A 27683-nucleotide genomic window follows, 5' to 3' on the forward strand; every position below is an offset into this window, starting at 1 on the left:
CCTGGTGGCACACTGTACACTTCAAGACATGAAGCAAGCTCTCTGGATTTGCTGCACAGTCATAGGACTGGTGGGCACCAGCAGGGTAGAGGGTTCATCAGTTCTAAACAGGAATTGTGACGAGATGTCCACCTCTTGCCTCTGACTATGAAAGGAACTTAAATGACAATCTTAGACCCAAAACTTCATCTGGTGAGAAGAATCCCACCCATTGGGCTCAAAATGCCGGCAGTGGCCTGGCTCCTTTTCCACTATCCCTGTGGCTTCTGCAGTGGAAATGAACCATAGAGGTGCAACATCTAAGCAAGCCTTATGCAGATATCCCGAGGGACTTCTCTCCTTCACTCTGTATTGCAGGGTACATGTTCATCCAAAACAGGTTAAAAGATTTGTCCTGAAGCTTGTGAAACCTAGCTTATTCAGTGATAAGCAGGTAATCAGAGGGAAGTTTGGCTCTTTCAGTTATCAGTCATGGCTAGAAATTTTTGAATGTTTTGGTTTTCACTACTTTCAGATATGGCTAGGAAAGAAATATTTCCTTTTTTCTTTGCACACTATTTCTCCATTATCGAGTGCTATCAATGTTATGTCTGCTAGCCACTTGCCCTTGAGTATTGCAGAAGTTAAGTCCATGATAATACTGAAATTGAAGACAAAAAAATGTAGGCTGACTGTGATAGAGCAGAGATCTGGAGGGGAGCTGAAATGACAAGGCCGCTTACAGGATCAGGGCCTTACTTATCGTAACGTACGTTTGTATCTACAGTTGCTGTGTGTCAATCTTCAGTCCTCATCTTCCTGGTAGTATCTAGGCACAATGTTCTGAGTGAGAACAAAACGAGGTTGTGAGCCAAAGTTCACTCATATTGCTGGAAAGGGGACAGTGGCACAGGTGGACTTCATGTCATGTCACTTAAAGCTATTTTTTTCCTTCATCTTGTTGAGAGAAGAAGGCAAAAAAAAAATTTTGTGTAAAACTTCAGTTCTTTAAAATGTTTAATTGACAATCAAAAGCAAACAATGCATTTAAAGGTTATTGTAATTACATCTACTTACATTTTTGTTCCATAAACAACGTTTTGTTAACTTTCCAAATTACGCGGTGTTGCTTTGACCTATTTTTTTAGATGCTTGAAAGGATAATAAAGGATCTGAAAGGCAGTAATTTTGGACTTAAAGTTTGAACCTTGAAAGCATTTATTTTTAGTGTATAACATAAAGGATGCTTAAAGAAGGGGAAAAAAGTAAACCTAGGTCAGGAATGAAAAAGTGCTGTTTTGAGAAAGGTAACAAGCTCTTTTGTTTTAGTTTATTGCTCATCTTTTATTTTTTCAAGGTGCATTATTGCTTTTTCAAATGAATCACCATGCAATATCATTTACAGTCTGACCAACAAAAGCTGTTATTAGTGCTAGAATTAGCGGGATTTCATAGTCTCTTCAGATCTTGTGACTGCTCTGATTGTAATAATGAAAGCACACGTGTATTAAAGACACCAAGCTAATGTAAAATGAAATAATTACTTTACAATTCTTTTTCAGAGCCATCTGGCTTTCTTCTCAAAGCTTGTATCACCAGGCTGAAGATTATCTGGATATTCTTTTGCTAGCCACTTGAGAAATATTTGGGATTCAGGAGACGATTCAGGAGACAGAAGACATGTTGAAGTTCTTGGAAACTATGTGTCAGCGTCGGTGGCTCCAAATGGAAAAAAGGACTGCAGAGAAATCCGACCAACACCAAGCATCTGTTCTGAAGAATGTGGCTTAAGGTTTTCAATGTAGAGTCAGCCTGCTAATGCATGCAGCTGTAGTGGAGGAACACACAAAAGCAGAGAGTAGATGGGTACAGGGACAAGCACTCCCGTTTCATCAATTCTGCATGAAAGATTTTCCTTCATGATATGTCCGGATTGAAATGTTCTTCACTCTAATTGACCTTAAAGAATAACCACGGATAGAAAGATTTACTAGCAGATAATTACAGACCTTCATTTATGAGATTTAGGTTTTCAACCAGAGAGCCTGAGAACGAAATATGAGTCAAACTGCTACTCTCTGAGTCCAGAGAACTGGGGTACAAGACTTTATCTGAGACTGTGGGAGGAAAAAAGTGTATTGTGTCCTTGAACCTCACAAGGTGACATAAAAATGAACACATCTTCCTGCAATGTAGCTTTTATTGCAGCACCTAATTTTACCCTAATGACGCAAAATGCTCAACTAATATTGGTTTCTGTTAAGAGCAAGGCCCTGTTTGTTATGCTTGCTGTAACTTTTATTTTAAACCCGGTAATTATAGGAGGCACAGGTGGTGGTGCCCATAGCTAAGGCTGCCCATGATTTCCTGTAATAAGAATCTTTTTTATATAGATGTTTACATTATAGCATCAAGTCTTAAAATACAGGGAAATACCAGGATTTAGGTGAGGAGTGCATCTTTAAATTATCTCCTTCCCCCCTGGGTTGCATGTATTATGTCATGCTCTTCGAACACCTTATCATAAACTTCTTTTTCTATCAGACTCCGGCCTCATTCAGTGCAGAGAGTGTACTATTTTCTGGGCTTGAATTGGGCTTGTTTAATGAAGAAGACTTTTGTCTGAGTCATTTGTTTCTGAATTTGGTTGGAGAACAGGGAACGTGTCAGTGGGTTGCAAGATGGTTTCATAACTAAAGACTATCGAATGCTGCTCTTTAGTACCACACTCTCACCGTACAAGCTTGTCAGAAAAAGCCATTGATAGATAGTGTCAAATCACACATTTTCCCATAACATCTCATAGAGGCATAGTCCCATCTATGATATTCCAAGATGTGCAGAGCATCCCGCTGAATGTTTGGAGAAACACACAGCTGGTCACCCTGAGTCAATCTGAAATCCGCGCCCTCCTCCCCCTTAGGCTCTTGTCAGAAACCCAGGCTTTTCAAATGAGTTTTTAGTAGATACAAAGTGGAAATCTGAGTATGTTTAGACTAACAAAGTCTACACTAATTTATATGAGAAAATCCCCATGGGTTTGTTATAAGATTATGTTGTTGAAATTGGCTTCTTCCCACTATTTCCACACCCAGACATGACAACAAATCTGCTGAGTCCCATGGCTTTGATTTCTTACATAAAGAATTCAGGGTCAATAGGATGGAAGATATGACTGTGTTAACTCAGGCCTGTTTCCCTTGACAAAATTTTGGCTAGAGACCTGAGTTTTCCATTCCTTTCATCTAGTTGATAGTGAGGAAAAAAAAAAAAAAAAAAAGGAAAAGATGACTGATGTTCTAGGTAGGGTATATGCATTGATTTTCATACATAAAAATGAAATATTCTCAGAACAGAAGACAATATAGATTATTTGTCCGAATTAAATTCAACATAAGGTGGACATATAATGCAGTGGTAAGTGGCACTGGAGGAATGGTGATAATTCACTACTGCACCACTTTACAAAAGTATATCATGTTTTAGACTGCTGTCTAGACAAATCTCTTCTTACAAAGATACTTCAGTAATCTCCTTGGAAGTGCAGCGTCTAAACCAAGTAATATCAATTTGAGTTACAAATACGAGCTGTTCTTATCTAGAACTTAAGGTCAGTAGCAGATGTTACAAATTCCTATAGACGCATGCCCAAAGACAAGGTTTTTTGTTTTTTTTAATGGCAGAAATCTGCTAGCTATTCTTGCCTTATCTGCAACAGCTGAGCAATCTTTCAGTGCCATGAGGAGATTGAAAACTTGGCTCATATCTAGCATGGACAAGCTTGCCTTAATCACATTGCTCTTTTACATGTGCACAAGGACATCAACATTGACAGTGCTACAGTAAAGCAGCCATTTGCTGAAAACAACTGTCAACATTGTCAAGTTTTTTGGAACCTTTTATAATGTGATTTGTGTGACAAAGCTTGTATAATTCTGTTTATCAGCTGCAGTTACAAATTTCCGTGAGGGGGATATACGGAGAAACATACTGGAGCTGGATTTTCTATCACCAGCTCCTACCTGACACTCTAAAGCGAGTGGATTAGAAAACATTGCAAGACAAATGAACAGCAGCTGCCAGAGCTTCCAGTCCCGTTTAAACCAATTTTGAGAGTTTTCACAAAAAGTTGCAAAAATTGAAGTAAAAAGATTTTGTCCTTCATTTAAAAGTCAGGCTTTTTCTAAATTCTTCATGCATTTTTCCTTCTGTACTAATCTTGACATTGAACCTGTAAAGATATGCTTGAAAAAAGAATCATAATTAAGTTATATGTGGTGCTAGTTGATACCTGGGATTTTTTAAAACCCAACATGAAAGGCTCAGAATAGGCAGAAAATAGGTAAATACTACAAAGCACATGGTAAAATGCTGCAAATGAGACAGAAACTTTATTTAGAATTAGACTCATTTAGACTCGGGACTGGTGCCTAACCTGTGCCTACACCAGCTATTGGCAATTCTCAGCTCTTCCAGCACATCTCAAGACCAGTCTCTTAGCATCTGCCACTCTTCAAGTTACTGGACCACCAACACAAATCTGCAAATGGCTCTTGGCATCCTTGGCACCACAACACTTCCAGCTCATTTTATTCTGCTCTCATATTTTCCTAGGTATAAGTATTTTAAAAAATCACAAAAATCTAACAGTATTAAACAGTTGGCATTTTGTTACTAGCAATCTGAAAGTATATGAATTTATCCCCAACCAAATTTCATCCCACCGACTTAGTGCTGCTTCTGATTACCTGAAGTCCTAATTCCTCCAGCTTGCTTTACAGAAGTGGTTTTTCTCCCTTTCAATCAACTATTCTTCCTATTGATCCATAAAAAAGCTTGTAAAGAAGAATTGGGCACATTTGCCCAAAGAGATCCCGTCTCCCATCCCAGATACATTGTGAGGAGCACTTCGCGTTTACTCCTGCGGTTCTCTTCAGACTGTGCATTAACGCTGCGGGAGCTACCGGCCCCGAACTCCTGCACTGTCCCCGTGGAATGCTAATGAGTGCTCTAAACTGAGCCGTTAACAACAAACTTTCTCTGTATCACCTTAATCACAATTTCTAAAGATGCGTTTTATGTATGTATCAGCTGTAGCCCTGTTGATGCTCTGAGCAGTTTCAATTGATTTTTCTAACACATACTTGCAATGCCTGGGAGATATCTCAGCACAAGCTGTACAATTACTGGTATTTATCTTGAATTAAAGAGGAGGGTGGGGGGGAGGAGAGAAGGGAGAGGAGCGATTGTGGGCACAGTACACATTAGGCCCAGAGAGTTTCATAACTCCCAAGAGAATCTAGTGCACACTGTCAAAGTGAATGGTGTCTCACAGTTAATTTGGTTGGTGGCCAGGGGCTACAAATAATTCTCTTGCCCATAGCCAAGGTTACTCAGCTGTATAATAAGGATGAAAGCCCTGACTTCTGCAAAGACTCAGAATCATGGACGTGGTTTTGCCATGCAGGGGAAGCGTTAAGTTATACAGAATTGTATAGATGTTTCTCTGAGCTTACAGTGTAACACATTTCTAATTGTTCCTAAAGTTTAGGAAGAATAAAACAGTTAATCTTCATGATGACAAAAGGAAGCAGGAAAATAAAGTGACACACTTGAATGAACTGTGAGGAAATAAAGTGCACAACATGTGATAATGCCATGACTCTATGTTACTGTGCATTTCTGGGCTGAAAAGATATGGCTTGATGGGTAATTTGTCATGCTGTGCAATAGAGAGCAACAGTAAAGAGACTTCAGACAGAAGAAAATTACACAAATAGTAGGGTGGAAAGGTATAATTGAAGATGGCAAAAGACTGAAAGAAAGACATTTAAAATTACTGTACTGACCTACTAAATGCACTTGGGCGTGGAATCCTGGCCCCACAAGAAGAGGCATTAAATGACTGCAGGCTGTGTCACTACTACAGGATAATGCCAATTTAATGGAGCTCTTAATGGATAAAAAAACATCCAGTGTTAGCTGAAAAAAGTCAGACCTTTGTTTTCTGCATGCATGCACAGCCTGAACAAATAGTGAATTTACAACAAGGGAAAAGCTACCTATGGCCAAGCTGGTACCTGGTATCTGGACCCATGGAACCAAGACGTCGCTTTCTTCTTGTAAACTGCACGAGGACATGTGGTGCACTGTGTCTGTAGACAGCCCTAGCAAGCTAAGTGAGTATCTGCTGCTACTTTAGCTGATTTGTCCTCTTGCCACTGAAGAGAGAAATTGTACCCAGAGATACTGTGCTCACTTCAGAGAAGCTAGCAGAGACAAAGGTCATCATACATGTCAGCATGTCCACTGTTGCTCAAACTCTTGGTTCCTTAGCAAAAGTTCTTGCAAGGAGTTTGAGTCTCTCCCTAGGACATGGAATCTTGTGTTATAGAGAGAAAATGAGGTGCCTTCCAACAAGTTATCTACAAATAACCTTTCTTTCATCCTTCTTCCTGCTCTTCTTCCCATACTCTCCTAGCACATCAGTGAAAGTGCACTAATGGAAGCAGAGGGAGACCTTATTTTTCCTTTTGATTTATTACATATTAATTGCTAGTCTCAGAAAGATGTTGTGAGTGCACATGAAAAATATCTGAGCCCTTCATAACCACTAGGATGAGGGCTACCAAAGATAAGGTCTATTACTGACTGCCCCAAGTCTCCATGAATGTGAAAAGTTCGTATTACTAGCTAACTTCCGACATTCACTGATGCACTTCTGTATAACACAAAGAGGAATATCACCAGCACGTTAATAGCTTTGTCTTTTCTTTGCTTTAGGAGCCTTTTGAATTCTACCTCCATATATGTGTGCTCTTTTATTCAAGAGAAATCAGAGTGCATCTCTTTCTCCCCTCAGGGCTACCTGAAATACCAGAAAATCATACTGAAATGAGCTTCCTGAGGTTTTCTGATTGTGGGTACAGTATACTGGCACAACAGGGAAAGCATTGCTGATTTAACAGTTTGCCAGGTTCCTGAAGCACCCACTCTGCGTGAAGCCTGAACTAAAGAAAGCCAGAGCAGCTGCAGAATGAGGACTACCCCATTGCAGAGATACACTAAACCATTTTGCTACTGTACAAATATTTTGACCATAAAAATAAATTATCTAAATTGTGAAACTGTAGCTAGCCTGCTGTCAAGTTAGATAAACAATGAAGCAATCCAGAGACTCCAATAGCAATTGTTGTTCCATGACCTATGCTTTTCAAAAGGCCACTTCTAGTGTCTTTAAGTACTAAATGAAGAGAATACTTTAGTAAAATAAGTTTCTGTGTTTGTTTATCACACACCATTTGGTAATAGTCAGGGCCTTGTGTGATTCTGTGGCAATTAAATTTGCCAGGGAATCCACCCACTGCTGCAGACACACACTGCAGGATGCAGACTGTCATTTTTAAAACTAAAATAGGGAATTTTTTTTGCCTTTAGTGGTAAAGAAAATCTTCCAGATGTTAACTGAAAATAAAGTCATGCAGAGATCCATGCCCAAGTTTGCAGACAGCCTAACACAATAGTTCTAACAGGCATGAATTACCCCTTGATTTTTTTAGTTAAGCCAGAAAAGTTGATAACCATTATTTAAATGGTCAGTGATCCTGAGTATTTCATAGCTACTTGTTATCCTAATCTCTGCTTCCCAGACCATCTTCATATTCTTGCCAAATTTGATAAATTTCAACTTCCCCACATCTACTCCCCAAACCTTCTGTTTATTGTGCTGACAACTCTTGGTCTCAATATTGCAGTCTGCAGCTCACTTAAAAATGAAAAATTAAGTCTGGCATAAAATCAATAGGATGCAATATAAGATTAAATGCCATACAATGCTGAATTCATCGGATCATTCTGGTAAAGACTTTCATTTTTTTTAATTTACTTGCAGCAGTGCCTAAAATCTCAATCTTTTGCTAGAGAAAACTGCAGCAGAATTTAGGTCAAGTGAGCTGCAGCATAAGATAGGGTCATAAAGAAAGCGTATCACAGTATGCCAGCCATAAGTAACAGTTCCGATTCAAGTCCCTATGTAAAAAAGTTATGGTGCGCTCATGTATCTTATCCATCTCAAAACCTGCGTGCCTTATTGACGTTTCCCAGACTATAGGATATGAATATAAAAGTAACATAAGATCCAGGACCTCAGCTGGTGTAAATTAGTGTCTGTTCAGTGGGAGTGATGCCAGTTGTGTTGGCTGAGGACTGGTGCATGGAAAATGACTGGGAAAATATAGATGGAATTGTGTATAATGTTTCCTATTAGTAATCTTATGTTCAAGCTTTCCCAAAGAGATCAGAGGCTGTCTCCTTGTCCTCACAAAAAAAAAAAAAAAAAAATATCCACCTTTCCTTGAGGTTTACTTCTCAGTCAGCTACAAAAATCACGGTTGATCAGCCAGGGGCATTGCTCCATTTTCTGCTCTTAGGACACAAATTATTACTCACCAACCTTGAGAAAGAAGTTAGGAATAAGAGAGTGAGTTGATCCTTGCCAGGGTGCAATCCTTCCCTTGGCAAGGTGAAGTTCCTGCGCTGTTCCCCTGGCACAGCTGTGTAAACAGGTATGCTTCTGGCCTGATTTATGCAGCCGTAGCTTTAGGAAGAAGTCATGGCATGAAACCTTGGACAACTCTCAAAAGAAAAACTTCAGCTTAAAAAATTGTTCTTAGCGTTTAAGACTGAATAATTTATTCACTGTAAAGTAGTCCTTCATGCTGGCTTTAATACCAGAAAACAAATTCATGTAATTGACAAAAGTGGTAAGAACACATTAGTGTTCATAGAACAGCTCTGCTTTACTTCCTTATGGAGATTTTGGCTTTTCTGTTATTCGGGGCTTTTATACATAGTGAGTAAAAACTCATTCAAGGCAACCTAGAGAAAATACAGGACCTGAGTTCATTTCACACTATTTTGACTATACTTATGGGCTAAACAGTGGTATTATACCCTTACCAGAATGGTGGAATTTTCAAGACTATTAGTTTTCATTTGAAAATGGACAAGAGCTATCCCTCACTAGAGGGTCATAAATTGATCTCATGGATTTATACTATAAGTAAGCTGGCTTAATTTGGCAGAATCACCCAGCAAAATAATTGCATTAACCTGCAAATTCTTCCTCAAAAACCAACATTTACAAAGCATATTCTGTAGCCTGAGGTTTTAGCCTCATCTTTTATTTTCCCAACAGCATTCCAACTCCCTTTCTCAAGCAGCTACACCCATAGCCTGTGCCCAGAACATTTACAGGAGGAAGCTAAGCTGGAGTTATTTCTTTCCTGAAAAGGATTTCCTATTATATTTCATAACCTGTGATTTCAAGGATAGAGAATGGAGCCCTGAGGCTCTCATAACTATGCTTACATATCTTTGGTAGCTCTAGGCTTGCATTTGCTGGACCAAGTGGGTCAAATCCATCACCCTATCCTCCCTAATTCATTTGTGACAGAAGCGAGTATGTCCAAGCCATACTTCAGCAGATCTAATTTGTACTTCATAGTTTTCCTCTCACCCCACTGCCTGTCACTGTTCTATAGTAGGAATCAAGTGATTGGCTTGGCCAAGATACAGCAGTTGTGACTGTTTTCCCACCTACCATGCTGAGGAGTAAGACGACCAGGAGCAGAAGGTCCACTTCAGGCATAGCTGTCTACTCCTGTCACTGTAGGCTAGAAGCCTGCCAGCCACACAGCAGACTACATGTTTTATCCAGGTCACGAAATACCTGGATTTCCGTGACAATGGAATTACACCACTCTCCACATGGATGAACATCTGCAGGTACAGAAGCTTCCAATGTGGGCAGTCACATTTTCATCCTCTGTCCTGGGAGGTGTCACCCTCTTTCCACCATCACTGAAGTTAGAAACACACATCCACTGTTTTTCTTCTTCTTTTTGTCATGCAACTGTTGTTTTATCTATGCTATGACCAAAAAATTTTCCACCTGCACTCATGTGCTGGGAGAGGATGAAGTGGCTAGTGCTGGCTGTCCTCTGCATGGTTCCCAGTTTTTCATTCTGACAACACCTTCACCTTGTTGAAGAAAACTCCCTCTGGCTCAATGAAGCTGTGCAGCTATGACATCAACGCACATCTACTTTTCTCCTAATTTGTTGATGGTGGTTGCAGTCATGCTTGAAACAAGATGAACTGAGGACTCCATCAAACGCGCATCATTCCTCCCCCAAAAATACAAAGCCAGTGCATTCTTCCCGAGAGCCTGTACGTATACTCTGTACTGCATTTCTACGAACACACCTGCAAGACAAGGACATGTTTTCCACTCCCTTTCCACAATGTCAACCTGACCTCATCCAAAACACATTGATTAGGACCATCATGAAGAAAGACGACCTAGGCAGATGCATTTTGTGAACCCTATGACCGCAAGCATTGATAAGGGAAAGAGAAAAGAAGAAGCTGTCAAGGCTCGGGTTGCCCTAACAGGCTGTCATGGCCCTGATAAGCCTTCCCCAGCGCCTCTCCTCCCCCACACCCATGCCCCCAGACCCAGGAGCTCCAGTTAAGCTCAGCCCAGGTTCTTAATTAGCCGGAGTTATGTTTTAGGTGTAATAGTCTGTGGATGGACACTGGACCTTTGCTGTGGGTAGCTGTCTCCTGGTAGGCCCTTCCTTTGTCATAGCTTTGTCACTAGTCCCATCTTTGTCCTGTCCAGCTGTGTTGTAGCCCCATCTCCAGCTCTGTCCCTGGTTCACTGCTCCTGGCTTCGCTCTCCAGGTGATCCCTGACTGACTACTTCACCCTGTGCAGACTGTCTGGACTAATTACAGTCTTCAACCTGGACCATACGACATTCCCTGAAAATCTAATTAGAGCAGCTCAGTATGTACCTACCTCATCAGAAAGCTGGACACATTAATGGCCAAGCAATATCTGCCCAAAGTCAAGTCATTAAATGACCAAGTGAGATGATCACAGTAAGCACCCTAAGTTTCCATTTTACACATCTTATCTGATGTATTTCAATTGTTATAAATACTATTATAATCACTCCAGCTTGATGGCAGCTGATGTGCTATACATGTCTGAGAGAGCGGTATCAACTAACTATGTTATCTATAATGCCATGCCTGCAATTACTACTACTTCACAACTTATCATTAATGCATTTGACAGGGTTTTTCCAAAGTAACATTTATTTAGAGGTTAATCAAAATTCCTAAGACTGCCATTTATTGTAATCTGATTTTGGATAATTGTCCAAATCAGTGGCTCTTAGAGGCAGCAGTTTTGTCTCAGTCTCAATGAATATGGTACATTAATGCCAAAAAATAACAGAGGATTAGAATTACATTTTTGTAGATAAAAGTGGCTATTGCAAAACTCAGTTCTTCAGAATGTATGAATTCTACTAGGAATTTTTTTGTCTACTAGTTTGAAGGCTGGACAATGCTTGCAGCCATACTAAGAGCTGGGAGAGTGGGACAAAGAGAGGAAGTCAAGGTGAGGTTAGTTCCTGTGGCATTCCAAGGAGCAGGAAAAAGGAGTAAAGAGAGAAAGAACAAGCTATCTATTCATCCTTTTGCACTAGAAATTGAGACCACGCAGGTCAGGAGCAAACAGCAGCTGACACATCTGTCCATACACAATGCAAAACACACACTGTTTAGTGTGCACCTTAGTAAGCCCTCAGATTCTGTGATAATATTAACTCTAGTGCTTAAAATATCACAAATATCAGAATTAGTTGCCATGCAGCTCTAAGCTGGCTCTATGCACACAGGCGTGCCAACAGCTTTCAATCACTTCCTCCCCCTCCTTGGTGCCAGATTCCCAACTGAAGCCTCAAACAAGCATGCACGACCTGGTATCTTCCTGGCGAATTTCTCTTTGGCAGATACACCATTTGAGCGGGCAGCAGGTACGTTCCTAAGACTGTCCCTGAATTTCTTCCATTATTCCAAAATCTGTAGGTGTTAAAATATTCCCAGTGAAAAAACTTTATGTGTCTTCTTAACATATGTAATCTAGAATACCATTCCTCCTGTTCATTTCAAGTAACTGCTGAATCATTCTAGAAAATCCTGGATAAAGCACATACCTAAAAAGGATAACTTTAAACCTTAATGGTTGAAATTTGGCAACTCACAAACAACGAAACATCTCAACATGAGATGTTAGGCAACCTTGTGTATGGCTGTGGTACCAGATCCACACAAAATAATAGCTTTCAACTCAACTCTTCATATAGTATGAAAGGCTTAAAACAAGAAGGAGGCCCACTTGTTTATCAGTAAGCATCTTTTGTAGACATCAGGACAAATGCAAAATAAATGTCTTATCTACTGAACAGAACATTTTATAAAACTGGAGCTTGCGGGAGTTTGGGAGACAATAGCAAGATATGAAAAATGGTTTGCAGGAACAGGAGTTGAATCATTTTTATATGAGACTGGGAATCTTTAGCGAAACCCTTTATTCCACTGATCCTTTCCAATGTTTATTATAAATGCTCCTTTTCAAATAATTAATTTGACAATACACCATATTGCCGATTTGTACTAAAATGTTTTAGTTCTAAAAGCTTGTAACATTTTGAGGTTTTCAGTTTTGCTTTTAGATATTGTCTGTGAATCACTCCGTATCATATTTATATTTCAGTTCTTGGGCAACTATACTGGCAATTAGTATGTAAAACAGTTACACAAAACAGCAGATCAGTCTGTAATAAATCATACTTTGGCAGAGAAGGTCACTATTAATTTATTACTTTAAAGTAACTTATAATCGGTGTAACTGTTCTGCAGTAAACATTCCTGAGGAAGCTCTCTTCTCTTTCCTCTGTTGACAGAATCCTGGAGCGCGTTTAAATTAATGGCGTACACGTACCTGAGTTCCCACAGACTGCAGCTGCTCACACTGCTTCCACTCCTTCAGCGCAATGCTATAGATCTATTCACATGTATCCCAGAACCGTTTTTCGTTTTTTTTAACTCCGACAAAATCTAATAAATTCTGGTTTGTTGCAAGTTGGGTATTTGTAGCCCCTGGAACAGGCATTTGTATGGCAGCAGGCTGCCATCTAACCCTTGGAGGTGAACCCGCTGTGACAGAGGCCGTGACACGGCCTGCGCCGAGCTGCACAGAGCCTGCTCTGGTTGAAACGCCAAGATTGGGCCCTACCACAACATCTCATCGCTTCCTGCCTGTGTGCTCCACATATTATGTTACACAAGCACAATGGCTACCCAGCGTTCTTGCATGTGTCAGAAATTACTTCCTCTGCCTACATTAGTAACTTCTCCCCACAGTTTCTTTTAAACCTCTTAAAGAAAACCTGGAGGTAGGGGCATTGGAAGTGCTCATATAGGTGTGTACACAGCTCTCTCAAGTATTTCAGCAGAACCAGTAACTCACTGCAAGGTCAGATTCTTCTCTCTCATTCACCTGTCTACCCTTCCACTTCAAGGGGTTTACTTTTCCTTTTTGAAAGTTGTTTTCATTTCAGGACAGAAAAAAATGGAAAAGTAGAGAAGCGTATTCCAAAGTTTTCTCTTTTTCCCACTCTCAGAGATGTGCTTTTGCCAAGAAAGGTTGGACCAGATGATCCTTGAGGTCCCTTCCAACCTGGTATTCTATGATTCTGTCATTCTCTTCTTGCCTGCCTTCAGCTGCATTTATGACAAATCTGACTGTTTCTGCAACACAGCATGCATCTCCCTCTGGCTACAAACAGCCACTGCCATGAACAGAATTATTCCTTCTTAAACACCATCTCTTCCTTCTGACTCAGTGTCTACCTCCTATCTCACTCTGTGTTTAACCATTCTCTTTTAACTTATGGAACTTATTTCTGAATATTTATTGTGTAACTTGTTTCCTAAAGTTCTTCTGCTTTGAAATGTTGCTCCCCACCACTAACAGCCACTTAAATAGACAGACATCTCACCTTATCTACCTTAACCCTGCCCTGAAAACTGTTCAGAATGCTGCAGCTAAACTCACCTTTTTTCCTGCTGCACTTCTACTGTCTATATAACTCAAAATTTACTTTCTCTTCAGGAACAGAATCCCAGCTCCGCTTCTGTATTAGGAAAACCTACCTAACATTGCCCTCCCTCTCGCTTGCCAAGTGTATGTTTACATTCTTTCTGCTTTTCAGACTCTGCACAATGATATAGGGAAGGCCACATTCAACTTCACGTTAGTATGTTTAGTGCTGTAATCACGTTTTTGAGTATGTTTATGAACGGGGTGTTTCACACTATCATATTGCTATTGTAACTGTGTATTTCCCTCCTGGCAACTATCTGCTCCTACCCGTGGAAGCAGATTCTGCGTTTTCAGCTTTCCCACCCTTTTTCAAGCCCAAATTTGGGCCATCTTTGTTGTGTAGAAGTTCCTCAAATGCAGCTTCCTTTTAGTCAGCCAGGTTTCTTTCTCAGTCCTTTTCAGCTGGGCATGTTTCAAGCACAGAAGGGTCAGAATTTAGGGCCCGTTTCCACTCTGATGACTCCAAAATAACAGGAGGTGCTCCTTGGAGAATTTCTTGTCTACATTTTAGTCTGCTGATCATCTTTAAAAGCCTTCAAACAACTCAGCTCACTTTTATTTTCACAGCAATACTCCTTACACCTTTGCCATATTCTTAAATGTTTTCCATTTTTTTTCCCCGCGTATTTGTATTTGATCTATAAATTCAAAATGCGTGCAATGAGACTTTATGTTTGTGAAGTACTTGTAAGTTGATGGTGCTATAAAAGTGGTCTGTGGAAAACTAAAATAGTAATAATAAGTTGGGCATATGATGATCTAGAGTTGTATAATATGCCCATTATCATACGATCTGTGCAGTTTTGTCATAGCTTTTTAGCACCTGAAAAACTGAATATAGGCCAAATGTTGTATCTCTATTTTACGTGATGGAGAAGGGAGACAGATTTTATCTGCAATATGCTCAGGCTGACTTTCTAGCATTTTGGAAGTGATTCTTTAACAAATGCTAGAAAAAAAGACATCTTGGATTAAAAAGCTAAAAATCATAAAGCTGAGAACACATTACTTAGATGAAGATTTATGTGCCCAAGTGATACCACTAGCAATTTTCCTCATCCCTTTCCTTTCCTGAGATCTGTGGCTAGGAAGAATCAGATTTTTGCCCGTTACGTAGTGGCAACAGGGCAAATCTTGTTTCCCCCATTTCAGTGCGGCAGGGTCAAGGCCAGCCTTCACTATATTTTGCAGTGCACCTGAGTAATCCTGCCATTCAAGTACATAACTGAAATTGTATTTGTTCAGGATGATGAACAAGGTCAGAGCTTCCTTGTCCACGTCAGACTAAATGTGCAGAAAGCTGAACTGAGACTAGTCTCTCTTTCCACTTCCCCAGTTAGTAATCCAGCAACCTTGACCTTGTAGCAAGGACAGGCACATGATAGAAGGGAAACGTACAAAATTGTCATGTGTGCTGCATCCTTCCCTGGGGGCTGAAAGCTTCACCTCTCTGATATGCTTAGTTGGCTCAGAGTGAAAGTTCTTGAGAGCAATCACAATCCTAGGTCTCATGTGGCAATCTGCAGAACGAATGGGCCTGCCCACAGGCAGATTACCCACCAAAGCTTTCACAGAGAGTCAGGCAGGTTCAGCTGGCCCACACCACGACCATACTTCTTAAATAAAATCTTTACACATTTGTAAATGCACATACATACATACATACATAAATAAAAGCCTGGTATGGAGAACCTAGCATGTGAAAAGGTAGCAACTTTCATTAGACAGCAAAGTTTTACAGCATTTTTACAAAGGCTGTTCCAGCCACATCAGTGGAGAGATCATTTCTGCCATCTGCACTCAGCAGGGACTGGGGTGTCGAGACAAGGTGGCAAATAAAAACAGTAACAGCAGTAAATTAAAATAATGTGCAGAGATACAAACTTAGCAAACCAAGACTCTAAACCAGTTGGATTTCAGTGAGAACTACTGGATCTTTACAGACAGAAATGTGTTTTCTTGATAGCAGTTGCAATTAGCAAGGCATTTTAGTGTTACAACCTGGCCCAGGTGGAGAAAATGTTTCCCATCGACAAAATTAAGACAGGATTTTTAAAAAATGCATACAGGATGTTAACTAGTGGGTAGAAATCCCTCATTTTCATACTTTGTAAATGAAACTACATTAAAAGTGTGCATCAGTTGTACCAGTTAATAGGTGGAATTCCAAAAGAGTTTTGAATGTGAGCCAAGGCAACTTTGAAATAACTATATTTGATCTGCAAGGATATTCTTCAGAATGAGAGTTTTGAAAATAAATGTGGTTCATGCCTATGCTTCTTTCTCTGCATGGAAATATGGACACAGAAAAACCCTTATTTCTGTTAGCTCTTTGCTTTGATATTTTAAGTAAGTAGTGGGGCAGACACATCTTAATAGGAAAATTATTATTTTGTATTTGACTTATTTTTATGCTAAAGCACCTCCTTTATTTTCAGTCTTTTGGTTCAGTTTCAAGACAATTGTTAAGCTCTTAACTTCTGTGACCCGCTAAACAGAGATACAGGCAGATATGGCTGTTTCCAAATGAAAATAGTCTGACTTCTTAGTATTTTTTCTGATTTCTTTTCCAGAAAGACAGAAAAATAAAACCAGACTCGTTTAATGCAATTAGAGCAGTGCCTAAGTCTGATGGCAATATGAACTGTGATCATTGTTTTTCAAACAGTAATGGATCATCAAAAATTTGAGAATTTTCATTTATTAGGACTTTTTGAAGTCTTTGTTTTTAATCTTGTAATCTAAGAATGAGAGCTGATAGGAGGCTTGAAATAAAACACACGATTTTATCAAATATGATGAAAACATAAGATCTTTACTACGACAGATATAAACCCCAAGAACCAAGCTTCCACAAAGTACCTCCTGTATAATTATTAATTAAAAACACTTACTTATTCAGTACTCAGCTTTGAAACCCTGAATAAGAGAAGTACATATTGCAAGAGAGGTACTTAAAACGTTTCCATGGATACCGGATGATGCCAATCAAGTCCATGTTTTTATCTGAAAGGGTGCCCCTGCAGAGACATACAGCTTGGTGAGTGGTTGTTTATACAAGTAAGTAAATAAGAACCTTGTTTATTTTACAAAAAGCTCCTGACCCACACTTTTTCTCATCACTTTTTCAGAAGAAACATTTTGCTCCTCTTAAATGGCATATTGTAGTAAAATACATATTTCTGACATTTTTCCTTAAAGTTGTTTGAGTTTATGACATAGTTTTCAAACAGAAAGTGGAGCATCGAGGTATGCTACTACCAATCCCAGCAAAACTATGTTGGTGACTCTTTTAACTCTGTGAGAAGGCATACTGATGCAAATTACATTCTTTCTATTTCAATCACCAGAAGTCACTTCCAGGAAGGAAAAAAAAAAAAAAAAAGGCAAGGGGCAGATATAAATGATAAATACCCTTACCTTAATCCAATAAGGACACACCAAGTTTTGATTGCTTCTCGCAGAAGAGTCTCCATTTACTTTAGCTCCCGTTTTAAAAGTGGTTGGTTGCTAGATTCCCACCGCATAAGTGCTACGAACATGCAATTTTGACATCCAGTCTCTCAACACTGCGTGCTTTCTAATTTTGGGAATGAGATTAATACCTCCTATTTGAGAGGTTTTAGTCTTCTAATATTTCTTTGGATAAAAAAGCACAATGATTTAGTGAAAAGAAAGGCAATCAACTTTAATACTTAACACAGTTTAATAACCTGAATTGAAATATGTGTGTGCTGTATTTCCATTAAAAAAAGTTTCCTTCCAGCCACAATTAATAGAACAAAACCCCGTCTTGTTCAGTGATTATTCTTGGAATACTGTAATTTTAACATCTATGTAAAGGAGGAAAGTTTTTTGCCACGTGCAAGCAATTTGGCCTTCCTTCTCCTCGAAGAAGAAGCGATTCCCGGGTAAGACGACCGATTTGCTATTTTCCATTGGAACTCGCAGCACACTCTGAAGGGGGGGATGGCAGCGCCGGGCCCGTTTGCCAGCGCTGACAAAGGTCTGCTTGTCAGTGATACCTTTTACAGCTAAATTTACTCGGGACTGACAGAAGCAGGTGGCACCTTGGCCTGCCAGACACTTGTGCGCCCGCATCACCCAGCCCACAGGTCAACATCCGAAGGAGAAAAAGCCCCGGGCTGCCGAGGAGAGGGTGAGTGAGGCAAACACAACCCAAACTGGGGGGTTTCTCTTCAAAGCCAGCTGGTCTGGCTTTATTCTACAGGAATTTTTTTACCTGCCAGTTTGATCAACGTAGCCCTCAGCAGGTGCTGACGGGTACAACTTCCTGGAGAAGCAGAAGAAGGGCGCTGGTGAGTTTTAATAGAGAAAACTATGAAAAAAATTATTCTTAAGTCTTTGGAGTCGTTCTGCTTGCTGCAGCACTGGGCGATTCAGCTCCAGGCTTGTGGCTACGCTCGCAAAGCTTTCTTCAAGGGAAAGCAGATAAGCTTTGTAGAATGCCTCACATTTTATTTGATACGGTGCTTGATTTTAGCTTCTGTTGCCAAGAAAAGTTTCTTGAAAGTGACTGGGTATTTATAGTCAGTTTCTTTTAAACTGTTTCTATGAATCTGACTGGAAAGAACATAGAGGATTAGATACAGGAACATCAGAAGCCAGACAGTACTGGGGGTGTACTCTGTGCCCCCCATCTGCCTCTTTTAAAATAAATGAGTTATCCTGGTAATTTCCAAATAAATAGAAAGGACGTGTTGTCTGCAGATTGTTCCTGGTATTTGGAGCTTCAGCAGACATTCCAGAGCCTTAGAAACTCCTTCTGAACATCAGCATAAGATTGCTTTGTGATAAATACAGGAGTGAAATTAACAATGTCTAGAACATTTTACAAGACTCCCTAATCAAAGGATTATCACACAAAACTGTTGCCTTTCACTAAAGTGAAAAGGTAAATTACAAAACAGAGGCTACATGAGAGCACTGCTTGGCATAAGGCTTTTTAAAGACATAATGAATTTACCCAATTTTCCTTATTTTATAACCACAAATTATGCCCGTGTGTGTATACTTTAATTTGCGTAAGAGCTGGGAAACTAGATGAAGGGGAAAAAAAGATTTATTTTTCTAGAACAATAAGATTTCAATTAATGTGAAAATGTAGGAAAATGTGACCACATGTTAAAATAAATATTTTGGAGGGGAGAAAAGCATTTTTATTATGATTTCTATTTCAAGAACTCATTCTTTTAACTTTGTTTCACAGTATTCATTACAAATTGTTGTGTTAAATTGAAAACATTTATTTAAGCAAGTAAACAGACAGAAAACTTGACCATATGAATCTTTTTGAGTAAACAGATTCCATATTCACAATTCACATGCACACCACAGAAGACACTAAAGGGAGAAAGAAAGGAATCATACGTCAATATACAGTTAGACTATTTCTGTAGAGGATATTCCCCGTATGTCAAAATAAATGATTTATCAGCAATGGATAGCCTAAGATTAGGCTGAATGATAATACCCGAGGCCCTTTTAAACATTCCCGATCCATGATTTTTTTTCAGCCAGGCTGCTTGTGGGACCAGTACAGTTGACAGGGAACTCCAACCTCAGGAGAGGTAGATCAGGCCTTAATCCTCATCCATTTTCTTCATTTTGGGAGACAGGACAAGCGCAGCAGAGATTATTTTTTTTTCTGGAACATGCTATATGAAAATACTCTCAGTTTTGTTTGCTGCAAGGATACCCTACTGTATGTGAGAATAAAAGACCAGTAGGATAAAACATTACTAGTCAAAGCATAAAGTAGACCTCTAAATATGAAATATATTTTCTCAGATGAAGTATGAAACGTAAAACAAAACAAAAACCCCAAAACTAGAGCTGCCTTTAAACTAAGCAATGTCTGTAAAACATCGCTGTTTCATGCATAACATTTGTAATGTATGGAAACCAAATCCCCTAAACAGTCATTAAAACCAAGCACTGTTAAATCCAAAGACAGTAAATAGTAACAGCAGTTCCTAAGAGTTAACTAGACATTGTATGTGCTACACTAACCGAAAAAACACATAGCTTTTGGTTTGGAGCCTTCAATTCTGTATACTGTAAGTTCATCAGCATTTTATTGTATTGATTTTAAAGGCTCAGAAACAGTAACTAATGTGACAAACTCCTAAATAATTTCACTAAGTTCCTATTAAATTATTTTATATCTCACTGCATTTGGGGAAAAGAGTATTTTGTAAAATAAAACTTCAGTACAGAATGTTTTGCTTTTCTAGAAAAAGATTGTTTAATGTTGCAAAAGGTGGAGAATACACACTAGATAATTTATACCATTAAACTTAAATGAGTGCCCTTTACTGGTCTTTTCTCCTTCTTATTTTTCTCATCATCAGCGATAAGCACATTAAGTGAAATTCTAAAGTATTTCTATTATTAATGAAATACTGAGAGATTAAGAAATAGAAAAACTTATTTAATACACTGAAAATTTACTACTATTTCAGCCAGAAACAGAATCAGCCCTAAAATACCTGGCACGTTCATTTATTTTCGTAACAACTATTCCCCATCAACTAAGAGCTCTGTTGTCTTTTTTGCAAACTGGAGCAGTTTATTCTACAACTATCTTTTTATCTCTTTTATTTTGAAAAGCTACAGCCTGGCTCAGCTTTCAACCACATGTTTGTCTTTTCCAATAAATCCAAGCTTTAGTGTCAGGAAGACATCTATATTACTTATTCCATAGTGCGTGTAAATATAAAATGGGATTTAACCGCAAAGCTTTGGCAAAAATCGCAATTTAGAGTCTCTATGTTGTGTTCTTCAAAAGTTAATTCAAGGCTTTTCATACAGTGTTACATGGTATTCTCAAAGCATATCATGCCTTCTTCCCCTTTCACTTATGCTGGTGAAAAGTGGACACTTTCCACTGAAGGCAATGAAGTTGCATTTAAAAGTTAGATAAGAAGACGAACTGCATGATAAAAATTAGGGGGGGAAAGTTGGATGAATTGCCTTAATTACTGCTTCATATATGAGCATTTAAAACATGCAAATTTTCCATTTTATATTTCTATTATAAATTTAAAGTGTGTGTGTATATATACACCTGCGTATATAAAGTGTGAGTGCACATGCATATATATATATGTATACAGACACTTTAAATTTATTTTTCCCTTGGTACGCTAAGCAAAATATTATGCTACAAAATATATATAACTTTCTTCATGGACTTTTATTAATCTTTTTTTTTTCGTTCAAAAATTCGTTGGTTGTTGGTCTGAATCTGTCTCCCTGAAAATCCAAGGGACGCATGCAGGTTAGGAAGCAGTGGAGGACTGTCCTCCTCGCCAGCCTGCTGGCAACACAGGGAGCCGCTGCCTCGCCTGGGGGCTTCACACCCCCTCCCCGAGCTGCTGCTGTGGCTGCAGATGGATGGCTCTGCCACCACTCCCCGCCCCTGCACCCCACTGTGGCCCATTCCCATGTGGAGACACCCTCAGCATTCCCACACCACTCCCCACGGCTGCTCGCAGCTCCTCCCTGCTATCCCGTTTCAAAAAATGCAGTTGCACTGTACAGTTCACCATAAACAAGGTAGCATGGACAGGCCCGGCAGCGCACCCCTTGTCTCAATGTACAGATTCGTGCAGATTCAATGTACAGATTTCGTCTTCTCCGACGAAAGTGCAAACAATACGTAGCATAGCCAAATTGGGTTTTGTTCCTTTGAAAGCAACGAGCATTATGAGGCAAGTTCTGAAAGCACCTCTTAAGAAACTTTCAATAAAAACAAAAGCAACCATGCATTCTGTGCACAACTCTACAGGCACTGGATTCTAAATCAAGTTCAATAAATAACAGCTTAAAAGGATTTAAGCTAAGGTATACTATTTTGCTGGAAGCATGTAAAATAACTCCACAGAATGAATGAAACAGCAATTACTGCTTCGTTCACCAACATATATGTATAATAGTGCTGGTTCATACATATATACTTAAAAGTCGTGCTCAGAGCATACGCTGCTCAATCTAACATTGATGTAGCCAATGCACTGTACCCTCTAACATGACAGAATCTGTCAGGGCAAAACATTAAAAATTGAATAGTACAATACCCAGATGCTAAGAATTAATTCTGCAAAACAAACCTGTTTGTATCTGGGTTTGGTTTGTTTGTTTGAAAACCAAAAAAGCTCTCCCCCAATAATTTTCACCTCCCTCCACTTTCTTTTATTGCAATAATGATACCGAAGTACACAAAATCGACGGTTCCTACAGTTTTTGCTGTAGATATCTGCAGCATTCATTCTTTTTGCTTTCTTAAATGGTAGCAGGATATGCTTTATCCAGTATAACTATATGCAAATGGCCCTTTCCCCAGCATCAATCCATTTCCTGAGTTTGAAATTATTGTAGAAGAATGCTCGGTAATAACAAATTAATATCGTGTGCAATAATTATAAAAGTTAATGAAGAGTCTACTAATGTTGAGAAAAATAGAAGAGACTGTGAAATAATCTATTTGTGTATCAGGAGATAGTTCCTACCGTTGGAAAGATATGACCGTCTGCTTAATTATGTGTCTTTGCACTAACTGACTTCATTAACCATTCAATCCTCAGTCACTATGTTTTTGATAGCACTTTAGATCCTAGGCACATACAACCCCACTGAAATGAGATTTTGGGTTGTATTCTTCCTCAAAAATATGAGGGGACTGGCTCCCACTTAAGGCAAAGAAGCACTTGTTTCTTTGTTCCTGGGAGAAACTATTCTTTAAATAGTTTCAGAACTGCTGGGTTTAATCTGCAAAAGGGGTGCAGGAACTCCTCGCTGAATCTCACTTTAATCCAGAAATTCTCAACCTGTTAGCAACAGTCCTTAAATTATTTCTGCCCATACGCCTTTTGCCCCATCTTCACCCTACCTGAATATCTAGACCCCAAAAGACCCTTCGGTCTCATTTAAGAGCTAGAAAATCTCATAACTCCCTTCCAAACACGTGCCTGTTCTCCAGCCCTTGCTCCTTTATCTGAGTCCCAGACAGAGGACAAGTAAGTCACGTCCAGAGATACTGGTGGAAAGGGGCTTTACAGCACAGACCCTCAGACTGCTGTAGATCTAAAAGGTAAAGACAAACGCTAGTGCCACCGCAACTTAGTTATTCGAGTGTTACTGAGGGTTTGAAAACGGAGAGGGTAACGACATAGTTAGTGGGTCGGCTCAAGGGGTTTCAATATGTATTTGATTGGCGATTAACTCAATAATAAAAAAAGAACTGAAGTTGTCTCTCTACGGTCCTTACTTGCCTGACAATAGAAAAATAACGCTCAGTTTCAGAAAATTCTTTGATTTGGTAACCAGGTTTCTTCTCCTTTAGCAGTGTCAGTGTAGTTATCTGTAAAGTCACTGCTCAAACCAGACCTTGCTGGTCTGATTGGTGCAGGTTTGCAGAACATAACAGAAGAGAAATGGGAACTTAAATCTGTCCATATCGTACAGGAGCTGTGCAAAGAAGCTCAAACTAGATCATACAACAAGCAACAGTAACTTCAGATGAAATACATCTAAACCAAAGTACAAATCCAAACATGACCTCTGAGGCTTAGTTTCCTTTTAACCTTGGTAATATCAACTTTTTAAAGTGCTTCCATGGGAAGAGTTATGGCCAATGACATCACAGCTGGAGGCTCATGGAAGTTTTAATATAGATGAACATAAGTGGCACAAGCACATCTAAGAGCTGACCCAACTATTGTGCAATTACATTTTATGGCCACAGAGGTTACAAGGTCTTCTTCACTTATCAACAAGAGCTGTCAACATTCAAAAGGACTCTCTAAAACATCTCATGAAAGTTTTATATTCATTATTGCTCTGATAATAGAAATATTAGTATTACAACAACACTTAGAAGACACATTTATGGATCAATGCTTGTGTTTAGAACCATTGAAATGCAAACAAAAAACATGAATTTAGTGCTGAAGAGTTTACAAACACTTAAAACCAGTGCATTTTCTCAAGATGTCCAGAAAATAAGCTATTACTTCTAGATATCTGCATGCAAGCATATCTATATAAAAGTTTGCCAACAGTACCTTCCTCCCTTCATTCCATATACTAATCTATTGCTATTGTATGCTATACTCAATTTATGCTGCAAATATCATACAGCATATTCTGTTACAACAGGCAGGATGATTGACCTTTAAAATTTGCATATCATTTACTCCAACTTTGATTCCAGAAAGTGGTATGTAATTTGAAATAGAGGCAAATTGTCAGAGAAACAGACAAAAATCTGGATGCTCATCTAAAATATATCTCAATGCCTAGTCTGGAAAACTCCTGGGAATTAGATTTCTTGAAAAAAGGGGGAGAAAAAAAAAAAAAAAAAGGCATTTCCGCTTCTAGTTGAGAACACCATAACAGCAGCCTTTCATGTGGTACATTGGAATCTGTATCTGTAGCCAGGACGGGGAACCATAGTGGCCTTCAGCAACAGGAGATGAAGTTGACCAACGTTTTTCTACCCTTAGAACAGGTTTGATTTGAATTTTGTTTGAATTGTGACTAGGGGTCTATCCAAAACAAATCACTACTTTGCTTGGCCCTCAAAATTACCATGAATTTCATTGTCTACACAGATGCAGATGCTGATCTAATTTGTAGCAGCTGCAGAATACTTAATTAAGCCTTTTCTGGCCATCTATGGCTGTCTGCTTCTGTATCGCATCATCATGCAGTGCAAGATAGACAAATGCTTGAGTGTCACACAATTAGCATGGGGGTGCAATCATATTTTTTGTTTTGGGTTGTGCGCTTTTTGGCAAAACATCTGAAAATATCACAGTACCTTAGTCAGGCAATTCCATTTCAGGAAAAGAGAAGGAATGCACGTCTAAAAAAATCCTTTTCCCCTCCCCTTCCCCAACCTTTCCCAAAATGAAAGGGGATGACAGGAAGATTTCCTTTATTCAGCTGGGGGCAACCACATCAACAAGCAAATGTGGTAAAAGGAATGAGAAAGGTAGTCTTAAAACGATAGTTCTGAAACTTAATGTCTGGGAGCTTTTCTTCTTGGAGGGAAATAGGGGGAACTGTCCTAGCAGAAACTTCTTTTGAAACGACAAGGTAATGGTAAAAAAAGGTTTAAAATCTTCTAAAGCTGCATAAATTAAATACAAAGTTATCTTCCTCTGGACCAACTCTAAAGGTTGTGCAAGATATCGGAAGACAAACATTTTAAAGACAGGGACATCCAGTGCTGTACTCTGCAGTTGGCAGGATCTTACCTGATCCCTTCTGCAAATTCAAGCAGCCCCCCAGCTGCTCTGATGTAGTCTCTGTTTGGATACAGGCCCTTCAGAACAAAGAGTCACCAAAGTACAGCACGTCTCCCTCCAGCATGCTCTTCTGTACTAGCGACCGAGCTGAACAGTAAAGATTGTATTTCTTGGGTGAAGGACGTTTAATAATCTAGGTAGAGTTTAATCACAGTTGTATTAAACTGTACGATAAATTACACTGCCACCAAATGCCTTGCTTTTTTAAAAAAACCCTAATGTTTCTGAGGCATATGAAGATGCAGAATAATCAGACTGATGAAAATGACAACATTTCCAAAATTATTCCTCAAATACATTCCTGTACTTAAATGCTATTAAGATGGGGAATTGATTCCAAATTTCCACTCATATTTGATCTATTTTTATATTTTTGCATAGGAAAAAAGCCCATTTAGCTTGAAATTTCACCTAATTAACTTTATGTCAGAAGAGATGGGGAGGGGGGTGCAGAACTGAAACTAGTTACTGAGCTTTTGAGTTTGTCTGAGACAAACTTTTGCCTGCTGATTTCTGGCTAGCACTGAAGAACTTCAAAACCCTTGATACATTTCTTCCATGCAAGTCTAGACTCACACTTTTGGAGCCCCCAAATCTCAATGGGGGAAAGGTTAGCAGTCAGATTCTTCCTTTAGTTACACTTAAGTGTTGTCCCCCTACAATACATATGTGTATATATAAACTATATACATTCGGTGGAATGTTGTCACAGGATGATGAGAACATTTGAGTATCTTACAGAGAGACAGTGGCTGCTAGAGGAACTGGAGATACAGCACATTCAAAGATTTAATTCTGAGGCAGGAATAGGATCTGGGTAGCCACTGACGTAGTGCCAAGCTTCCATTTTAGGGTCTCATTTGAAAGCTAGCAGAGTGCATTGACTTTCAGCAGAATTCAGGGGGCTTTGGATGCGGTGCATGAGTTCAACAGCATCCCTGTTCAACTCCAAGCTCGAGATTCAACATTTCTATAGCTGTTAACTCCTTCAGATGCAAATTCAGCCTCATTTTCAAACAAATGACAGACCTTAAATATTAGCCTGTTTCTAAAAAGTATGTGTGGCAAACAAAAAAAGTGGTTATCACTAGGTCCAGATCTGATTCTAGTATTAGTCTGTTGTCATTCACAAACTAAAAAATACTATTTTTACACTTTTAGAACAATTTTAGTAATATTAAGTCTTTGAAAGAAAACATATTTGTCTATGAAGAAGTTACTTCCTACCTCCACTTTTAAAACACTTAAAAAAGAAACAAAGCAAACATTGCAGTAAAAAAATTCTTAGATAAAAATTATGTTTGGATAACATGTTTATGAGATATTTAGAGGACAATATCAACTTGCAAACTAGTTTCAGAAACTGCCTTTTGTAACAATGAAACACTTCAGATTACTAGATCAATTTAGCAAAACAAACAAACCCCCTTTTCATTGTTGACTTAGTGCATTTGGCAGCCTTCCTCCCTCTACAATCGGCCTCTTCCCTTCAAAGGCCATTGAGAAAACCAGTCAGGGAGCCCGCAAAAAATCTCGCTTTTTTTAAAAAAAAAAAAGGGGGGGGGGCGTTGAACAAACAACTTTCCGGAAGCCTGGGAAGTGAAGAGATAACGCCCCTGATTAGTCTACCTCCAAGCTCTCCGTCAAGGCCAGACACACGACGGACGGCTTGCCACCCCCGCTGCCGCCATGGCCCCCCACACACCCCCGTGGGCTGCTTCAGTGTTACCGGCCTGAGCCCAGCTGGGGGCTGCGTGTCCCCACAGACCCCTTCACCCCTGGCTACCCACCACCCAACCCCAGGGGGCTGGTGGGCAGCGGCGTGTCCCCCTCACCCATCCTGGCCCTCAGCCGCCACGGTCAAGCCCAGCCGTGCTCCAGCCTCCCCCACCAGTAAGGTGCCATCACCCCCGAGGCCGCAGAGGTGGGCAAAGGCCACGAAAGGCCTCGGAGGGGCCCCGTGGGGACGGAGCTGTGGGGGGATGCAGAGTTGCGTTGAGGCTGCTGCTCACCTCCAGCCTTCTCCCACAGCCAACTGACTTCCGACCCCTTTGGCTACTCCCGGCCTGTTTTAACTAGCCACCGCCTGTTTTAACTAGCCACGGCCTCATCGGGCTTTGGCGGCTGCTCTCCAACCCCAGCGGGGCCGCTACCGCTTCCCTCCCTCCCTCCTTCCCCGGGACCACTTGCTCTCGCCTTAGCCGGTGCCCGGCACAACCCGCACCGACCCCCCGCCCGCCTCAGCGCCTTCCCGCGGAAACGGGGAGGAGGAGGAGGAGGAGGAGGAGGTTGCAATAGCAGCAGCACCGCTGGCGCAGCCCCGGTGGCCCCGCACCGGTTGTCCCC

General features: G+C 39.9%; 1 protein-coding gene and 1 long non-coding RNA gene across 3 annotated transcripts in view; one reads left to right on the forward strand and one right to left on the reverse strand.

The window, feature by feature from the left end:
* Window positions 1-1054: 1054 nt before the first annotated feature.
* LOC141918527 (uncharacterized) lies at window positions 1055-17542 on the reverse strand. 2 transcript variants are annotated; one of them, XR_012621708.1, is made up of 3 exons: window positions 17422-17542; window positions 16896-17021; window positions 1055-1807 (listed from the first exon to the last, which is right to left on the reverse strand). It is a non-coding gene; the product is annotated as an uncharacterized LOC141918527 (long non-coding RNA). The 2 variants fall into 2 exon arrangements; XR_012621707.1 differs by having other exon boundaries at window positions 1055-1938.
* A 624-nt stretch (window positions 17543-18166) lies between these two features.
* MEF2C (myocyte enhancer factor 2C) overlaps window positions 18167-27683 on the forward strand; it is a 140674-nt gene continuing 131157 nt past the window's right edge. Inside the window, exon 1 of the mRNA XM_074811876.1 lies at window positions 18167-18320. The gene's annotated coding sequence lies outside the window, so the exon portion shown is untranslated. The remainder of the gene's footprint in view (window positions 18321-27683) is intronic.

The sequence above is a fragment of the Strix aluco genome, chromosome Z (assembly GCF_031877795.1).
Source record: "Strix aluco isolate bStrAlu1 chromosome Z, bStrAlu1.hap1, whole genome shotgun sequence".
Classification (NCBI taxonomy): Eukaryota; Metazoa; Chordata; class Aves; order Strigiformes; family Strigidae; genus Strix; species Strix aluco.